The following is a 20279-nucleotide window of genomic DNA, read 5'->3' on the forward strand; positions in this document are numbered from 1 at the left end:
TTGTAGTGTGTAGATGGTGTGAGCGCACGCAATGCAATCAGTGACTCTGGTTCATCTGCTGAAGAGCGTCTTCCTTCTGCTAATGATTGTGCAGGCATCAACTCTTCTTGTGTTGTTTACCCTGCAGCGGTCTTGATTGAAAGGCTACATGTCAGGGAATGACCACGGAAGGTTAGATGGGCGAAATTATTGCAATGGGGGTTACTTACCAGATTCAAAGACTGTCTCATAAACAGATTTCCCATAAAACGGGGGAAGATGTAATAAGCTGAAGTATTGGTTGTTTCTCTCCTTGTTGTCTTTTCCCTACCATTCCTATACTCATTTGTCAGTGCACACACAGTGCTTAGAAGGTTAGGGATGACATGTTGGGGAGGGTAAAGGGCAGAAGAAGGATTGACAGTCATTCTGCGTTGGGGTTTTGCTTGGATAAGTAAATATATGTTGAGCTTCCTCTCAGCATCAGTCCTCATTACCCAGGTTAGGTTGCAGAGGTACTGCTGTGTATGCCAGTCTCGCACAACCCACCTTCGGCTCATGACCTTAATAAGGGTGGGGAGTGTGACTGCAATGGTCTTTCTGCTGCAGTTCAATAAAATGACTTGATTTTGGTAACAAATGATTTTCAATTGTTCTTGTTGTTTACCACCATATTTAGATAACATTCTTGGGAGATGTATTGTATTGGTCTTTATGAGTATTTTCTATTTATGAAATTAGTATTTTGTCCATTGTAATAAATACTAGAAGTTGAAAACTCACCGCAGTCACTGGTCAATTTCATTACAGAATGAGACCTCTCCATGAATGCCATGCAGAATGTCACTTGTATCTAGGGCTTTAAGTGGTATGAAAAAAAATGTGTGTGAGTTCTCTAAAGCAGCACCTAAATAACGGTAGCCGTGACTTAACAAGTTAACTAGATTTCTGTAATTCGCATAGTGTGCCACCCCATCTGTAATTTAGTGTCTCTCTGAGCTTTCTGTTATAACATCCAGATACAATAACACAACTTATGTACATCTAAAACCAGCCTGGACCATTGGCTTTGTCAATGGTTGTCTGCAGAGATAAGCCAAGTATGGGACGACCATGTTTTATGTTCAGTGCCAAGCATGCACTATACAACAGTAATGTACTACACAAAAAATACAAAAACACAGCTTCATGGGATCAGCTAACACTGTAATGGAGGTCAAGATTCAGTAAAACATGTGAAATATAAACCGGAACTAAATCAAAGGCATGAATTACCAGAACATTGATTACATTAATTGTTCAAAGCTCATCAGTGTTTTTCCCAGAAAAGTTAAGAGCATGAATATAGGGCCCAATAAGCACCCATTTCAATGTCTGTTCTAAAATACTACTGGCTCTGAGAGCAGAGGGACTCGGTCCACTTTATGCCGTGCTTATATTGTGCCATAATAAAAGGGATTTACCCAATCATTCATGTTGCAAAGGTTAACATGCAGTCTGATGTTCTCAACATTGCAGCCAGCAGAGTTTGAAGTGACCAGCGTACATACAAAACAGAATATTCACTGTCAGTAAATGTTAAGAATGCCACAAGTGTCTTAGAGAACTGCCATCCAACTCTGGGCCAAAGCTGTGCAGGAATAGCGATGATCGAGTGCCGCAGCCTATCGTGCTTTTCCAATCAGCTATTATCCGTGAACAGAACCCTCCGTAACTCTACTGAACCCAGCCCTGAAAAGTAACATTCCCCAGGGGTTAGACTAACGCAGTTTAGTGCTGGTGTCCGCATCACTTCACTAAAATGTATTTTTTGAACTCCTCCACAATGTGAAGATCATGAGGCCTCCAGTGAATAAAAGCTGTCATGAATGGTGCTGCTGTGCCGCTGTGCCTGCCCAAGCAATTTACAACTGGTTTAGGGGCTTACTTGTTGCTATGGTGAACTAGTGTAGTTGGAATGGATACATTGTTTCAGCACGCATAGAAAAAGGAATTGTGCTCTCGGGGAGACACACGGATCTGTGGCACTGCCAGGATCAACCTGTAGGAGTCACATTAAAAAAACAATTAAACGGCAAGCGCTGGTCCAGCGTCACACGGATCTGGCACCTTCTGCTGTTTTCTGGGCCCAGCTCGCAGCTCATTTTGCATGCAGCAGCTCATAAAAGCTTATTTTCCCCTCAAACCTGCCACTCCTGCTGACACTTCAGAGCGAGGAGAGATGCGGCCTTTGACTCGCCTTTGCGCAGGCAAACCTTTAGCCTGCCACTTGCTGTTTCAGTTGTACTTGAAACACAGCATCAAAGTGCTGCCCTGGCAACACACTCCAAAAGCACTTGTGGACAGTGGCAGCACTTGGGTGAGTCGTTCTTGTACACTCACGCTACAGATCTAAACACGGAAGTTCCTCTGATCTCTGCAGCATGTGCTGAACGATACTAAGGGCGAGGTTACTCCGTCATAACAGTGACGGATATCCCATCTGCCAAAATCTAAATCCCATAGGATAAAATGGGATTTAGATTTTGGCGGATGGGATATCATTCACCTTTGCGATAGAGTAACCCGTTAATGAGGCATGCATTTCTTAATTTACAGTTCAAACTGAGGCCTAGGAGTTAACTTGTTTAATGCAGAGACTACATGTTATTGATGTCATAGTTGCGATTAATGTTATACGGGTATTTCCATTCCCCGGAAGGTGTAAAAGCTAAGCTATCAGCATTGAATGAAATATGCTGCTCGAATGCCCTAACCGAAAGTCTGTCTTAAATATCTGATGAAACTGCAGATGTAATAATGCATAACCAACACAGCCTATAACGATTTTGGTGGTATTTAGACAAATTCATACAAAATAATCTCAAGTGCAAGATGAGCTATCATGCAACATAAACAAAATTGTCAGGAAATGCAACCTTTTGAGTTTAATTGTAAAACCTCAATTGGTTAACGTGGTCACTGAAATGTCCTGTGCGTGACTAGAGAGGAACAGAATTTTGTTTGTTGGCCCAGTAGTGGATAGAGGCCTCTGTATTTATGGTGTTACGAGGTCCCAGCCTGCAACTGAAAGCACTGAGAATACGAACATTGTTTTAAAATTGCATTACATATTGTATATCATAGGCTGCCACAAAATGTGCAGAGATTTAGTATTCATTATAAGGCCAATAGTAACCTTCTATGTCAGGGGTTTTGCAGCAATTTTAAGATATTTTTCTGAGCTTCTCATTGCTCAAAATGGTATAAATTCTGAAATGTATTCCTTTCCACACAACTCATTGTTTAGGCTTACTCATGAGAACGTGTAAATTTAAATGTCACACATTTGGCAGTTGAATGTCACTCATAAGTGCACTGAAACCATGGAAATGTCACAAAAAAGCTGGGCAATTAGAATGATGTGATTGCATGGCTTATTTTGCATAACCATAGATTTGTCGCATTTTCCCCATAATCCATCATCTGACGCGTAATCTGCTGATTTTAACAAAAAAAATGTTTCTAGCTCAAACGGTTCAAAAGTTACTAAATACAAAGCAACATGTGTTGCTGCTCAGTGGAAGGCCCTTTGCAAAGGTTGGTCAAATGTATTGCTTTATTTGGGAGGTAAACTGGCACTTATAGGGTACAACCAAAGCCCAGAAGTGTTAACAAGTATAAAAATTAAAAAAAGTAATACTATCATAATATGTGCTGCATTACACCGCATAATTTGCCTTTTCTTGCTGCATAATTTACTCGACCATATCGCAAAATTTGGCCCTCACTTGCTGCATAATTCCAGAGGCCCTGCGCATAAGCAATCTGAAAACGTGGCAGCTATGTGGACCCTGGATAGAATCCAACTATCACTTACTCTGACCACCTAGGATGAGCAACACCATACACACGAACCCTCTGCATTCAGGCAGGTGCCTACCCATTGCAAGGATAGTCTCCCGCCTCCAGATTCCTACATGCAAAAACCCAATTGGGAATTTTGTGAAACTTCCAAAAATAAAATGATGATGCCTGTCAGGCATGCTCCAATCTCCCCCTCCAAGAATTACCTCTGCCACTAAATATTAACACTTTGTCCTTAATTCTTGGAGGGGGAGATTACACGTGACAGACGTAGACATTTTATTTTTGGTAGTTTTGTTTGCACTATGTCATTAAACTACCAAAAATTAAATGTTGAATGTTGCCATATATACCAATAGACCCGATTCAGGCAGATCGCCTTTGCTCCATAATAAAACAGTATGGGAATATATTCTCCCGACTTTGTTTTTTAAAATGTACCACTTGTCTGCCCTAAAACATTGGCATGTATGCGATACTTCCTCTCCCCCACCCTCAAGAAGGACTACAGGAGCCAAGCTTGGTCAGTCCAGTCGGGGACGACATAGGTTGCAACCAACTTTTCTACGATCAATTCAGCCCACAAGCACATCCAGCCAACCCAGGCCTCCCTCTAAATAGAATGACGGACACCGATGCGCTTCGGAACGCTAAACGGAGCACAAGGATTGGTTAGGGTTTCACGGTTGCCCCAATCACAGTTCACTTTACAAATGAGTATTGCCTGCCACTAACAAGAAGACTCTCGAAATATACTGTTCCTGGGGATTGGTTGTTATGCGACCCGGAAGTGCTATTACAGAACAATTGATTTTAGGCTGATGTTCAGACGCTTGGTGTAAGTAGTCGACAGATAGAGAAATCTTTGTATTATCCCAATAGTAGCAATTTGCGCCCGACTGTTTGAATACATTTATTTGTAGACTATATTTTCTTTATACGAATGATCCGAGTTGTAGTGTAAGGTTAAATTATGAATTTTACTCTCCGATCCTGATTCACAGGATATTGTTACATCACGTAAACACTTTCTTCCAACAATTGTTCTTGAGTTTACGCGTTTAATAATATCCTCCGACTCCAAGTTAACCAGGCGTTGCCTGCCAGTCAGAAGCAGTCTATAAAGGACATTTCTGAACTGCATGAGCAGTGACTGAGTCGGTGCTATGGTACTGCTGCTATCATAGTTTGAAAAAAATAATGTCACTTAGGCTTCGGGCTATTACCGCGACGTGACTGCAGGACTTGTATTTCAGCAGAATAATGTCGCTTCAACGAATCACGCATTTTCCGTACGTTAAACAACATCCCGTATTACTCCAAAATATTGACTTCAACCTAAGACAAGCCTGAAAAAATAGGGTTTATGCCACAGCACTATTATGTAGCTCTGTCTGCAGCTCACGTATTCCCATTTAACAAAATGTAATATTTAAAAAATGAATTCATTTCAGAAATCGTACTACAGGCTATGGCGACATGTGGAAACTACTCCGCATTATGCGTATCGTGCCACGAGAACACTTGAATGACATTATAGGCAATTTGCCGGTTATTGCCTATGTGGATGAATGTGAATATTTTTTTGAAAAATTCCAGTATACGTAACATCAAGGTACCTTTACGGCGTGGAATTTAAAAGCCATTTGCCAATAACGTTGACATCTTTGGCTCAATTTATCCACATTGATCGAGCATTTCATGGTTTAAAGGTCGCCTTCTTAGGTTAGTTTCTTGAAACCCAGTCCGAGCATGGGTTCCTCTTGAAATACTAATTTCAACAATGCAGCTTGCATAAATCAGTTTTGTACCCATATAATCTCTGTTTTCATCTCACTTCAGAACAAAGAAGTGCTTTCCAAGCTACTGAAGCATATTTTTAAACATTTGTACTGTTCATTTACAAGCTAGTTAAATATTGTGTGCACAGCACACTTGTCAGACAGTTCACTTTTACAAAATCCTCTAACTTTCCAATCAGAGAAAGAAAAGTAAACACCAATCAAAATAAGCTGCGATTTGTCAGAAGGCATAACCTGACATTTGACGTCTTTCTTTAGACCCACAGCAAATGTGACTAGGTGAAAACAGCTATAAAGGCAAATTTATCGCTAATTCACTTTTTGAATTAACAGAACACCTGTTTTTTACCACCTAAGCAGTTGGGGCAGGAGGTCCTAAAAATAGCTCGATCTGATAAAGACTGATGCGCTATTGCGAGTGGGCGAGTAGTTTTCTCATGGGGTGTACCTCTAACTGCAGTTAACACTCTGCATTAAGTGACTGGCAGAGAGAGTTATGTACCGCATAATACCGTTTTCAGGTCTGATTATTTTTCACGTGTTTGTTAATACAATGTAGGTGTAAGCATTATTTTATTTTGTTTCCCCTACATGAGTATGTTTTCTTTAAGGTCATTTAACTTTGTACATATTTATAAGACTTCTGTAAATGTGGTGGTATGCAAATATCCTGTGAACCTGTATATGTTACGGTGAATGTGCATTCCTTGGTTTTAATGCACCTCATGTTGTGCTAGTGTAAATTCTTAAGCTGAACTCAACTTTGTTCTTTCAAAATACACATTGGTTAAAATGATTCGATGTACAGTTGACCTGATGTGCATGCATTATGGCAAACATAATTTGATCACGCTCAATTCCATGTGTTCTAAACGGTCAACGAAAGGTACTTCGTAATAGCTTACGGAATTTCATTTACATTTTGATTGGACAGTAACGGACACCGGACTCATAATGACTTTATAAACTGGGCACGTCACTTCTTGGGATAGTCACTGAATGTGGTTTGTTTCTTTCAGAACAAGCTCCGATTACAACTCAACGCATTTAAACTATCGAAATTTACCATTTTTAAAACACACGTGGGAAAATAGATTTTCATTTGCTGAAACACAATTTCGACACATTATTGTTTGTGCCCCTATAATTTTTATCAGTAAAACTGTATGTCAGTGGGAAAGATTGTGACCATTTCAATTGAAAATGTTTTTCTGTAAATGCCAGACACATTGTGTCTAGTGATATACATTTTAAAAGCAACAGTTTTATATATGAACAGGGAGACATTTTACGTTTAATAGTATGTGTTGAGATGGACATGCGCCCTGCATGGTTTTAGAGAATGTGCTCCCCAGCCCTCTTTCGATCTGATGGCAGTCACTGAATGTAACTAAGGGGGTTATTCCAACTTTGGAGGAGGTGGTAATCCGTCCCAAATGTGACGGATTTACCACCAGCCGTATTACGAGTTCCATAGGATATAATGGACTCGTAATACGGCTGGTGGTATATCCGTCACTTTACCGTCACTTTTGGGACGGATTACCACTTCCTCCAAAGTTGGAATAACCCCCTAAATGCCTAGAGATTTTTTCCTTATTGAGCATAACAATTATGCAAGATTGCTGAATGCCTTCCAGTTACCTTAGCACCGCTCAAGGGTTAGGACGGGCACCCTTTGTGAAGACCTCTTGAAGTAGGGGTTCCCAGAATTGCGCTCAAGTAGGCAAATGAGCAAGAAAGTGGGCTTTAAATTGAGTTTTTATCCCGTTACTTTTGCTGAGCATTGAAACACAGGTCAAATGTCAGGCAATGTCCTCTAACAAATTGCTGCATATCTTTTTTTACAAATACTGATGTTTCCTTTTCCTAACTGTAAGGTGAGGTAAATTTGTGATGTGAACCAAGTGACAGTCTTGCTGGAGTGCGAAAAGCTGAAAGGAGCAGCTGTAGGGTATCAAATCTTTTCTGACTCGCAACAAAATATAAATCGTGGTAAATAACCTTTACAAATACTTTAAAATGTATCTGCATCAAGGAAAGTAGTAATGAGGAATGTTGTGCTTTTTGTATTTCTGAAGTGTCATGGAAAGAAAGATTTTAATAGGCTCAGAACAAGCCAAGACACTTTACTTGTGTTGTGTGCAAATGATGACTATCCGTTGAAACTCGATTTATACGTTTAACATTGCTGCGTCATATACGTTTTGCAGTAAAAAAGCATGTGTATTGCAAATTCACTTGCCACTTTAATGGAAAATATGCTCTTTATAAATGTCAGTACCCTACTACACTATTTTTATTTTTATTTTTATTTCGGCGAATATTCTCCAGAACGCACCACTTGGCACAGTACTCACCTACACTTGTCTTCTTAATGAAACTGGCTCATTTGCTATATTTATTCTTTGTGTAGCACTTGGATTTTTTCACTATCCCTATGACTTCAGTGACACAACATTGATAGTGTTAAAAATAAAACACAAAACGGCAAAAAGCTTAGAGTCTTGCTAGAGTTTACTGCAAAATATCAGGCAGCAAAACATCAAAGACAATTGTTATTTCAACTGGCCATGGATCTTGATGGAAAACACTCAGTTGGAGTTAACAGCTAAAATTCATGTAAGTTCAACCTTGTGTACATATCCAATTTTTCTCACTACAAATCACTTGATTACATAACAAAAATGTGTTGCTCTCAGCAGAAACTTATATAATGTTCAAGTGTCAGAATCTTACCCTCAGAGAAGTGCATGACAGCCTTCAGGAGAAAGTATAATTCATGTATACAGTCCTGATCACATTATTCTCTTGGACCCTGATTCCCTTTCCAAGTTTGAAAAACAAGGTTACACTCTTGTAACATATGCAAACCATAAGACTTCACACTATGGCTTCCAGGCCTGCCATTTCCTGAACGTTTTGCAAGCATTTCAATGTAATAGGAAGCAAATAAACAGCAACATTTGCAGTTAATACATTCATAACCACATATGTGGATGTTAACGTGGGACTTCACAGGAATACTAAACATAATACAAACAGTATGTTTTGGTTTATTATGTTTATGTATGTCTTAGAACTGTTCCCCTTACTTCACACTTTCTAATCAGTATTTAGACCACAACACTGCATAGCACTGCACAGGCAGGGGTGTGGAATTTAATAAAATAGCTACTTCTCCATGGGACAGGTTGCTTCTTAAATCTACTTGTCCCTTTTGTGCCATGTAGTATGGCGACGAGTTATGGCAGCAATTTCATTATGTAAGAGCTCTGATAATAGCCTCTCTGGTTACGCTAGGGCTACTACTACAGTAGGGCTTGAATACTTGCAATTTCAATCCCTACTATAGCAATTTCCTTATTTTGCCACCTTTCTGCAGATCTACATACTGTGGCTGGAGGAAGTAGTAAGCAATAGTTCCAGGGCTGGAATGTTTTTGAGTCTGCAAAACTAACTTGCATGTTTTAATGACTTTCACCAGCTCTTCTTTAATCTTTGCCCACAATGAGAAAGGTTGGAAATTACTCCTGACAATGGCAGAAGTAGAAGTTCTTCCAGGGTTGGGAAAAAAGTGGTTTGAGCAAAAGTGAACTTGTAAACACTCAATAGATTTTCACATGAGCAAATCTACATATTTATATTTGCTTGTGCAAAAATACAGTCCACAAATATTTTCTTGGAGTACGATTTCCTGGTCTTCTTCTGCACGTTCTTGTTAATTGATGAAAAGCCACTAATTAAGACATATACCATGGGTGCACTTTTGTGACTTTCTTTAAGAATTAGGTCCCTAATTGGGTCTGGCATTAGCAAGGCAATTTTTTTTATTAAGCTTTTATTTCTCTCTCTACCGGTAAGATTTACTGTGAGTGATCGCATTCTGCTCTTCCACAAGGAGCATTTTGTCACAAAGTAGTTTTGTTCAGTGGCAGGAACTACTGTGGCAGTCAGAGGTGTAACAAAACTGGTGGTCTGGGGGGGCGGGTAGCCCTGCAAAGAACATGGAGCCCCCCCCCCCCCTCCAGACTCACTCCGGGCAGGTGCTGTGCTGAGCTGAGAGGACCCCCTGGAGGGGGGCTGCAGGGCCCTTGTTACACCACTGGTGGCAATGTGTGCTTTGTGAGACCAAAACCGTTTTTTCTTTTTGCCAGTGGTTGTTAAAATGATGAGAGCCTGGCAGCCCCCACAACAATAAAGTGTTACAAAAGCCATGTTAAAACAAGACACACATTGACAAAATCAAAAGACTCACAAAAAATGTCAGATCGGTTAGCTTTGCCAGTGCTTGTTTATTTTCATGCTTCCCATAATCTTGTTGAAAATGGTTACACTGATTTTTCCATTAGGAATATTTTTTGGAAATGCTAGCATGCATCAACACATTTTATGAAATGACGTTTCCAAGAAAAATCACCTAAAATTTCATAGCGAAACATTTTTTTTCTTACTTGCATTTTTTTCTGAACATTTTATTTTGAAAGCAAAGAATCACCGGGCTTGCTTATAAGCTTCTGCAAACATTTGCATCTAATTAGAGAGCTTTCTGGGAACAATATACTTAGCCTCATATTGTTAAACATTTCAAACATGTGGACACTTTTTTTTTTTTAATGGAACCTCTGCCAGTAGTGCAGTTTCACCTTAAAACATTTATTTACAGCACTCACCCTAATAATGAAGGCTTTTCATTAATGAACCAAAGAACCATAAATACAAGTTCGGACAGCATTAACATATGGACACGCATATTACCTCAACTGTAGACAATTTTCTTCTCTGTAAACTGGCAGCTGAAGGGTTTGTGCTGCAGGGGTTGAGCCTACTTTTCCTCAGGACAAAATAAACATGAAAACTTTTTGCCGTTGACCCCAAACAATATGTCCCGGGCGTCGGTGTAGGAGGCTGGACTGGCTTGTAGTTAGTACCAAGGGGTACTTGCACCTTGCACCAGGCCCAGTTATCCCTTATTAGTGTATAGGGTGTCTAGCAGCTTAGGCTGATAGATAATGGTAGCTTAGCAGAGCAGCTTAGGCTGAACTAGGAGACGTGTGAAGCTACTACAGTACCACTTAGTGTCATATGCACAATATCATAAGAAAACACAATACACAGTTATACTAAAAATAAAGGTACTTTATTTTTATGACAATATGCCAAAGTATCTTAGAGTGTACCCTCAGTGAGAGGATGTGAAATATACACAAGATATAGATACACAATAGCAAAAATATGCAGTATAGTCTTAGAAAACAGTGCAAACAATGTATAGTTACAATAGGATGCAATGGGGACACATAGGGATAGGGGCAACACAAACCATATACTCCAAAAGTGGAATGCGAACCACGAATGGACCCCAAACCTATGTGACCTTGTAGAGGGACGCTGGGACTATTAGAAAATAGTGAGAGTTAGAAAAATAACCCTCCCCAAGACCCTGAAAAGTGAGTGCAAAGTGCACTAAAGTTCCCCTAAGGATAAAGAAGTCGTGTTAGAGGAATAATGCAGGAAAGACACAAACCAACAATGCAACAACGATGGATTTCCAATCTAGGGTACCTGTGGAACAAGGGGACCAAGTCCAAAAGTCACAAGCAAGTTGGAGATGGGCATATGCCCAGGAAATGCCAGCTGTGGATGCAAAGAAGCTTCTACTGGACAGAAGAAGCTGAGGTTTCTGCAGGAACGAAAAGGGCTAGAGACTTCCCCTTTGGTGGACGGATCCCTCTCGCCGTGGAGAGTCGTGCAGAAGTGTTTTCCCGCCGAAAGAATGCCAACAAGCCTTGCTAGCTGCAAATCATGCGGTAAGCGTTTTTGGATGCTGCTGTGGGCCAGGAGGTCGCAAATTGGACCAGGAGGTAGAGGGGACGTCGAGCAAGACAAGGAGCCCTCTTAGCAGCAGGTAGCACCCGGAGAAGTGCCAGAAACAGGCACTACGAGGATGCGTGAAACGGTGCTCACCCGAAGTCGCACAAAGAAGTCCCACGTCGCCGGAGAACAACTTAGGAGGTCGTGCAATGCAGGTTAGAGTGCCGTGGACCCAGGCTTGGCTGTGCACAAAGGATTTCCGCCGGAAGTGCACAGGGGCCGGAGTAGCTGCAAAAGTCGCGGTTCCCAGCAATGCAGTCTAGCGAGGTGAGGCAAGGACTTACCTCCACCAAACTTGGACTGAAGAGTCACTGGACTGTGGGGGCCACTTGGACAGAGTTGCTGGATTCGAGGGACCTCGCTCGTCGTGCTGAGAGGAGACCCAAGAGACCGGTAATGCAGCTTTTTGGTGCCTGCGGTTGCAGGGGGAAGATTCCGTCGACCCACGGGAGATTTCTTCGGAGCTTCTAGTGCAGAGAGGAGGCAGACTACCCCCACAGCATGCACCACCAGGAAAACAGTCGAGAAGGCGGCAGGATCAGCGTTACAGAGTTGCAGTAGTCGTCTTTGCTACTATGTTGCAGTTTTGCAGGCTTCCAGCGCGGTCAGCAGTCGATTCCTTGGCAGAAGGTGAAGAGAGAGATGCAGAGGAACTCGGATGAGCTCTTGCATTCGTTATCTAAAGTTTCCCCAGAGACAGAGACCCTAAATAGCCAGAAAAGAGGGTTTGGCTACTTAGGAGAGAGGATAGGCTAGCAACACCTGAAGGAGCCTATCACAAGGAGTCTCTGACGTCACCTGGTGGCACTGGCCACTCAGAGCAGTCCAGTGTGCCAGCAGCACCTCTGTTTCCAAGATGGCAGAGGTCTGGAGCACACTGGAGGAGCTCTGGACACCTCCCAGGGGAGGTGCAGGTCAGGGGAGTGGTCACTCCCCTTTCCTTTGTCCAGTTTCGCGCCAGAGCAGGGCTAAGGGGTCCCCTGAACCGGTGTAGACTGGCTTATGCAGAATTGGGCACATCTGTGCCCAAGAAAGCATTTCCAGAGGCTGGGGGAGGCTACTCCTCCCCTGCCTTCACACCATTTTCCAAAGGGAGAGGGTGTAACACCGTCTCTCAGAGGAAGTTCTTTGTTCTGCCATCCTGGGCCAGGCCTGGCTGGACCCCAGGAGGGCAGATGCCTGTCTGAGGGGTTGGCAGCAGCAGCAGCTGCAGTGAAACCCCAGGAAAGGCAGTTTGGCAGTACCAGGGTCTGTGCTACAGACCACTGGGATCATGGGATTGTGCCAACTATGCCAAGATGGCATAGAGGGGGCAATTCCATGATCATAGACATGTTACATGGCCATTTTCGGAGTTACCATTGTGAAGCTACATATAGGTAGTGACCTATATGTAGTGCACGCGTGTAATGGTGTCCCCGCACTCACAGAGTTCAGGGAATTGGCTCTGAACAATGTGGGGGCACCTTGGCTAGTGCCAGGATGTCCTCGCACTAAGTAACTTTGCACCTAACCTTTACCAGGTAAAGGTTAGACATATAGGTGACTTATAAGTTACTTAAGTGCAGTGAAAAATGGCTGTGAAATAACGTGGACGTTATTTCACTCAGGCTGCAGTGGCAGGCCTGTGTAAGAATTGTCAGAGCTCCCTATGGGTGGCAAAAGAAATGCTGCAGCCCATAGGGATCTCCTGGAACCCCAATACCCTGGGTACCTCAGTACCATACAGGGAGTGCAGAATTATTAGGCAAATGAGTATTTTGACCACATCATCCTCTTTATGCATGTTGTCTTACTCCAAGCTGTATAGGCTCGAAAGCCTACTACCAATTAAGCATATTAGGTGATGTGCATCTCTGTAATGAGAAGGGGTGTGGTCTAATGCCATCAACACCCTATATCAGGTGTGCATAATTATTAGGCAACTTCCTTTCCTTTGGCAAAATGGGTCAAAAGAAGGACTTGACAGGCTCAGAAAAGTCAAAAATAGTGAGATATCTTGCAGAGGGATGCAGCACTCTTAAAATTGCAAAGCTTCTGAAGCGTGATCATCGAACAATCAAGCGTTTCATTCAAAATAGTCAACAGGGTCGCAAGAAGCGTGTGGAAAAACCAAGGCGCAAAATAACTGCCCATGAACTGAGAAAAGTCAAGCGTGCAGCTGCTACGATGTCACTTGCCACCAGTTTGGCCATATTTCAGAGCTGCAACATCACTGGAGTGCCCAAAAGCACAAGGTGTGCAATACTCAGAGACATGGCCAAGGTAAGAAAGGCTGAAAGACGACCACCACTGAACAAGACACACAAGCTGAAACGTCAAGACTGGGCCAAGAAATATCTCAAGACTGATTTTTCTAAGGTTTTATGGACTGATGAAATGAGAGTGAGTCTTGATTGGCCAGATGGATGGGCCCGTGGCTGGATTGGTAAAGGGCAGAGAGCTCCAGTCCGACTCAGACGCCAGCAAGGTGGAGGTGGAGTACTGGTTTGGGCTGGTATCATCAAAGATGAGCTTGTGGGGCCTTTTCGGGTTGAGGATGGAGTCAAGCTCAACTCCCAGTCCTACTGCCAGTTCCTGGAAGACACCTTCTTCAAGCAGTGGTACAGGAAGAAGTCTGCATCCTTCAAGAAAAACATGATTTTCATGCAGGACAATGCTCCATCACACGCGTCCAAGTACTCCACAGCGTGGCTGGCAAGAAAGGGTATAAAAGAAGGAAATCTAATGACATGGCCTCCTTGTTCACCTGATCTGAACCCCATTGAGAACCTGTGGTCCATCATCAAATGTGAGATTTACAAGGAGGGAAAACAGTACACCTCTCTGAACAGTGTCTGGGAGGCTGTGGTTGCTGCTGCACGCAATGTTGATGGTGAACAGATCAAAACACTGACAGAATCCATGGATGGCAGGCTTTTGAGTGTCCTTGCAAAAAAAGGTGGCTATATTGGTCACTGATTTGTTTTTGTTTTGTTTTTGAATGTCAGAAATGTATATTTGTGAATGTTGAGATGTTATATTGGTTTCACTGGTAATAATAAATAATTGAAATGGGTATATATTTTTTTTTTGTTAAGTTGCCTAATAATTATGCACAGTAATAGTCACCTGCACACACAGATATCCCCCTAACATAGCTAAAACTAATAACAAACTAAAAACTTCTTCCAAAAATATTCAGCTTTGATATTAATGAGTTTTTTGGGTTAATTGAGAACATGGTTGTTGTTCAATAATAAAATTAATCCTCAAAAATACAACTTGCCTAATAATTCTGCACTCCCTGTATACTAGGGAATTATAAGGGTGTTCCAGTAAGCCAATGTAAATTGGTAAAATTGGTCACTAGCCTGTTAGTGACAATTTAGAAAGAAATGAGAGAGCATAACCACTGAGGTTCTGATTAGCAGAGCCTCAGTGAGACAGTTAGTCACTACACAGGTAACACATTCAGGCACACGTATGAGCACTGGGGCCCTGGGTTACCAGGGTCCCAGTGACACATACAACTAAAACAACATATATACAGTGAAAAATGGGGGTAACGTGCAGGCAAGATGGTACTTTCCTACACAACCCCCCCCCCCCAAACGAAGGACAATAAGACTAGCCATGACCTGATGAGTCTTCATTGTCTAAGTGGAAATATCTGGAGAGTCCATCTGCATTGGAGTGGCTACTCCCAGGTCTATGTTCCACTGTATAGTCCATTCCCTGTAGGGATATGGACCACCTCAACAATTTAGGATTTTCACCTTTCATTTGTTTTAGCCAAAGTAGAGGTTTGTGGTCTGTCTGAACAATGAAGTGAGTGCCAAACAGGTATGGCCTCAACTTCTTCAGAGCCCAGACCACAGCAAAGGCCTCCCTCTCTATGGCAGACCAACGCTTTTCTCTAGGGGTCAACCTCCTACTAATAAAAGCAACAGGTTGATCCTGGCCCTCAGAATTAAGTTGTGGTAGGACTGCCCCTACTCCTAATTCAGATGCATCAGTTTGGACATAGAATGTTTTAGAGTAACAAGGGCTTTTCAGGACAGGTGCAGAGCACATGGCCTGCTTCAGCTCCTCAAAAGCTTTCTGACAGTTTGCTGTCCATAATACCTTTTTAGGCATTTTCTTGGATGTGAGGTCATTAAGAGGGGCTGCAATGGAGCCATAGTTCTTAATGAACCTCCTGTAATACCCAGTGAGGCCTAGGAAGGCTCTCACCTGAGTCTGAGTGGTAGGGGGAACCCAATCAATAATTGTTTGGATTTTCCCCTGAAGTGGTGCAATCTGTTCCCCAACAAAAAGGTGTCCCAGATAAACCACCTTACCCTGCCCTATCTGGCACTTTGAAGCCCTGATAGTGAGGCCTGCCTTTTGCAGGGCCTCCAAAACTTTCCATAGGTGGACCAGGTGATCATCCCAGCTGGAGCTAAATACAGCTATATCGTCCAAATATGCTGCACTGAAAGCTTCCAGCCCTTGCAGGACTGTATTCACCAACCTCTGAAAAGTGGCAGGTGCATTTTTCAAACCAAAAGGCATTACAGTAAACTGGTAATGGCCTCCAATGGTTGAAAATGCAGTTTTAGGTTTAGCATCTTCTGACAATTTGATCTGCCAATACCCTGCAGTCAAATCAAAAGTGCTTAGATACTTGGCAGATGCCAGTGTATCTATGAGCTCATCTGCCCTGGGTATAGGGTGAGCATCAGTTTTGGTTACCAGGTTGAGACCTCTATAGTCTACACAAAACCGCATTTCCTTCTTTCCATCTTTAGAATGGGGTTTTGGTACAAGTACCACAGGAGAAGCCCATGGACTTTCAGAGTGCTCAACCACTCCTAGTTCTAACATTTTCTGGACCTCTTGCTTTATGCAGTCCCTGACATGGTCAGGCTGCCTATAGATTTTACTTTTGACAGGTAAACTGTCTCCAGTATCTATAGTTTGATCACACCAAGAAGTGGTACCTGGCACAGTAGAGAAGAGTTCAGAGAATTGATCTAGGAGATTTATGCAATGGTCTTTCTGGTCAGCAGTAAGACAATCAGCCAAAACTACACCTTCCACAAGAGCATCTTGTTCTGTGGAAGAGAAGAGATCAGGTAGAGGATCACTGTCTTCTTCCTGTCCCTCATCAGTTGCCATGAGCAGGGTGAGATCAGCCCTGTCATAGTAGGGTTTCAGGCGGTTTACATGGAGTACCCTAAGGGGACTCCTTGCAGTGCCTAAGTCAACTAAATAGGTGACTTCACCCTTTTTCTCAACAATTGTGTGGGGTCCACTCCAATTATCTTGGAGTGCTCTTAGGGCCACAGGCTCCAAGACCCACACTTTCTGCCCTGGTTTGTACTGAACCAAAACAGCCTTCTGATCATGCCATTGCTTCTGGAGCTCTTGGCTGGCCTGAAGGTTTTTGCTGGCCTTTTTCATGTACTCAGCCATCCTTGATCTGAGGCCAAGTACATAATCCACAATATCCTGCTTAGGAGCTTTTAAAGGTTGTTCCCAACCCTCCTTTACAAGTGTGAGTGGACCCCTAACAGGGTGTCCAAAAAGAAGTTCAAAGGGGCTGAAGCCCACTCCTTTCTGGGGTACCTCCCTGTAGGCAAAAAGGAGGCATGGTAACAGGATATCCCATCTCCTGCAGAGTTTTTCAGGGAGACCCATAATCATGCCTTTGAGAGTTTTGTTAAATCTCTCCACCAGTCCATTTGTTTGTGGATGATAGGGTGTAGTGAACTTGTAAGTTACACCACACTCCTTCCACATGGCCTTTAAGTATGCAGACATGAAATTGCTTCCCCTGTCTGATACTACTTCCTTTGGGAAGCCCACCCTGGAAAATATTCCCAGGAGGGCCTTTGCCACTGCAGGTGCTGTAGTGGTCCTTAAAGGAATAGCTTCAGGATATCTTGTGGCATGGTCCACTACCACCAAGATAAACCTATTGCCTGAAGCAGTAGGAGGGTCAAGGGGGCCAACTATGTCAACCCCTACCCTTTCAAAGGGAACCCCAACCACAGGCAGTGGAATAAGGGGTGCCTTTGGGGTGCCACCTGTCTTGCCACTGGCTTGACAGGTTTCACAGGACTTACAAAAATCTTTTGTGTCCTCAGACATCCTAGGCCAATGAAACAAGGGAACAAGTCTGTCCCAAGTTTTCATTTGTCCCAGATGCCCAGCTAGGGGAATGTCGTGGGCAAGAGTTAGGAGGAACTTTCTGTACTCCTGAGGAATCACTAATCTCATGGCAGCTCCAGGTTTAGGATCCCTATGCTCAGTGTACAAGAGGTTGTCCTCCCAGTAAACTCTGTGAGAGTCACTGACATCCCCATTAGCCTGTTTGACAGCTTGCTGTCTTAGACCCTCTAATGTGGGACAGGTTTGCTGTGCCACACTCAGCTCCTCCCTGGCAGGCCCCCCTTCACCCAAAAGCTCAGCAGTGTCTGCTTCAAGCTCCTCTGGTGTAGGTTCTGCACAGGGAGGGAATTCTTCTTCCTCAGAAGTTGAATCCACTGTAGAGGGAGGGATAGTAGGAAGTAGTTTGCTTCTACTAGCCCTAGCTTTAGGGAGCACTTGGTCCATTGTTCCAGGATCCAAGCTTCCCTGTCCTTTTTGCTTTTTGGCCTGAGCCCTTGTCAAAGCAAATATATGCCCTGGGATGCCCAGCATTGCTGCATGGGCCTCCAACTCTACATCTGACCAAGCTGATGTCTCCAAATCATTTCCTAGTAGACAGTCTACAGGTAAATCTGTGGCTACCACAACTTTCTTTGGACCAGTAACCCCCCCCCCCCCAGTTGAGATTAACAACAGCCATGGGGTGGCTAAGTGTGTTGTTGTGAGCATCGGTTACTTGGTACTGGTGACCAAGTAGGTGTTGTTCAGGGTGGACCAGTTTCTCTATGACCATAGTCACACTGGCACCAGTGTCCCTGTAGGCCTGAACCTCAACACCATTTATTAGGGGTAGCTGCTTGTACTTATCCATATTAAGGGGACAAGCAACTAAGGTGGCTAAATCAATAGCCCCCTCAGAGACTAACACAGCCTCTGTGGCCTCCCTTACAAGGCCAACCCCAACTAAGTTACCAATAGTGAGCCCAGCTACTCCCTTGGATTGGCTATTAGTAGGCTTGCTCCCACCACCACTGCTATTAGTAGGGACACTAGGGGTAGCAGTAGGGGTTGTAGTGGTAGGAGGCTTGGTGCTTTTCTTTGGACAACTGGGATCTGTTGTCCAATGGCCTTTTACTTTACATAAATAGCACCATGGTTTCTTTTCTTTGTTTTGATTAAAGGAGGATTTGGGCCCACCACCCCCACCAGAGTGTTTTTGTGGGCCTGATGAAGACTCATTTTTAGATTTGTCCCCACCCTTGTCAGAAGACTTACCATCCTTCTTTTTGTTGCCTTCTTTGTCACCCCCTGTATGAACTTTTCTGTTCACCCTTGTTCTGACCCATTTGTCTGCCTTCTTTCCCAATTCTTGGGGAGAGGTCAGATCAGAGTCCACCAAGTACTGGTGCAACAAATCAGACACACAATTATTAAGAATATGCTCTCTCAGGATCAAGTTATACAGGCTGTCATAATCAGTAACTTTACTGCCATGTAACCACCCCTCCAAGGCCTTCACTGAATGGTCAATGAAATCAACCCAGTCTTGTGAAGACTCCTTTTTGGTTTCTCTGAACTTTATCCTGTACTGTTCAGTGGTTAAGCCATAACCATCCAGGAGTGCATTCTTAAGTACTGTAAAATTATTGGCATCATTTTCTTTCACAGTAATGAGCCTATCCCTACCTTTTCCACTAAATGATAGCCATAGGATAGCAGCCCACTGCCTTTGAGGGACATCCTGTACAACACAGGCCCTCTCAAGTGCAGCAAACCACTTGTTAATGTCATCCCCCTCCTTATAAGGGGGAACTATCTTGTGCAGATTCCTGGAATCATGCTCTTTTGCAGGATGACTATGGGGAATACTGCTGCTGCCACCATGGGTTTCTAAACCCAACTTCTGTCTTTCCTTCTCTAATTCTAAAGACTGTCTATCCAAATCCAGCTGTTGCTTCTTAAGCTTCAGTCTGGTTTGTTCCACCCTCAACTTATTGAGTTCCCTTTCTAAAAATCTGTCATCAGGTTTGGTGGGAGGGACATTTCTAGATACAGAGGTATGATGGGAATGAACAGAAGGAGACCTGTCCCTTACAGAGGGTACCCTAACAGCTTGGCTAACAGAAACATCAGTACCACTGTGGTGTGAATAAATGCTTTTGCTATGATGTGAGACAACACTATTTGTATGGTGTGGCTCTTCATCATTACCAACTATGCTAGACTGTCTAGTAATGGGCAGGCTAGGAAGTTTCTTTCCAGAATCTTTTCCTGGGGGAGTCCCTGGATCAGATTGGGAACCATTAGCTACTTTTTCAACAGATGGGGCACTTTTAGCCTTATCTTGTTCTCTAAGCATGTTTAGTAACAATTCCAAGGAAGGATTCTTCCCTACACTCAAACCTCTCTCTATGCAGAGACTCCTTGCTCCTTTCCAGCTAAGGTGATCATATGCAAGTTTGGACAGATCAACATTTTGGCCTGTGCCAGACATTTTAAGAGAGAGTTAAAGTGATAGAAAAAGAGGAAAAAGTTTGTCAGAGCTTTTAGAAAGACAGAAAAAAACATTTTAAACTTTTTAGAACTTTTTAGAAAGTTAGAAGTACTTTTCAGCACTTAGAAAAGAGTGAAAAGAGGAAATGCAAAACTTTTTGGCTATGT

At 43.0% G+C, this 20279-nt stretch overlaps 1 protein-coding gene across 2 annotated transcripts in view; it reads left to right on the plus strand.

Moving 5' to 3' along the window:
• The first annotated feature begins 4564 nt into the window (after nt 1-4564).
• MED18 (mediator complex subunit 18) overlaps nt 4565-20279 on the plus strand; it is a 33422-nt gene continuing 17707 nt past the window's right edge. Inside the window, exons 1-2 of one of the 2 annotated variants that reach the window (XM_069224099.1) lie at nt 4630-4663; nt 7508-7622. The gene's annotated coding sequence lies outside the window, so the exon portion shown is untranslated. Of the gene's footprint in view, nt 4664-7507; nt 7623-20279 lie in introns of both variants that reach the window. The other variant, XM_069224098.1, reaches the window with a different exon arrangement.

The sequence above is a fragment of the Pleurodeles waltl genome, chromosome 3_1 (genome assembly GCF_031143425.1).
Source record: "Pleurodeles waltl isolate 20211129_DDA chromosome 3_1, aPleWal1.hap1.20221129, whole genome shotgun sequence".
Taxonomy (NCBI): Eukaryota; Metazoa; Chordata; class Amphibia; order Caudata; family Salamandridae; genus Pleurodeles; species Pleurodeles waltl.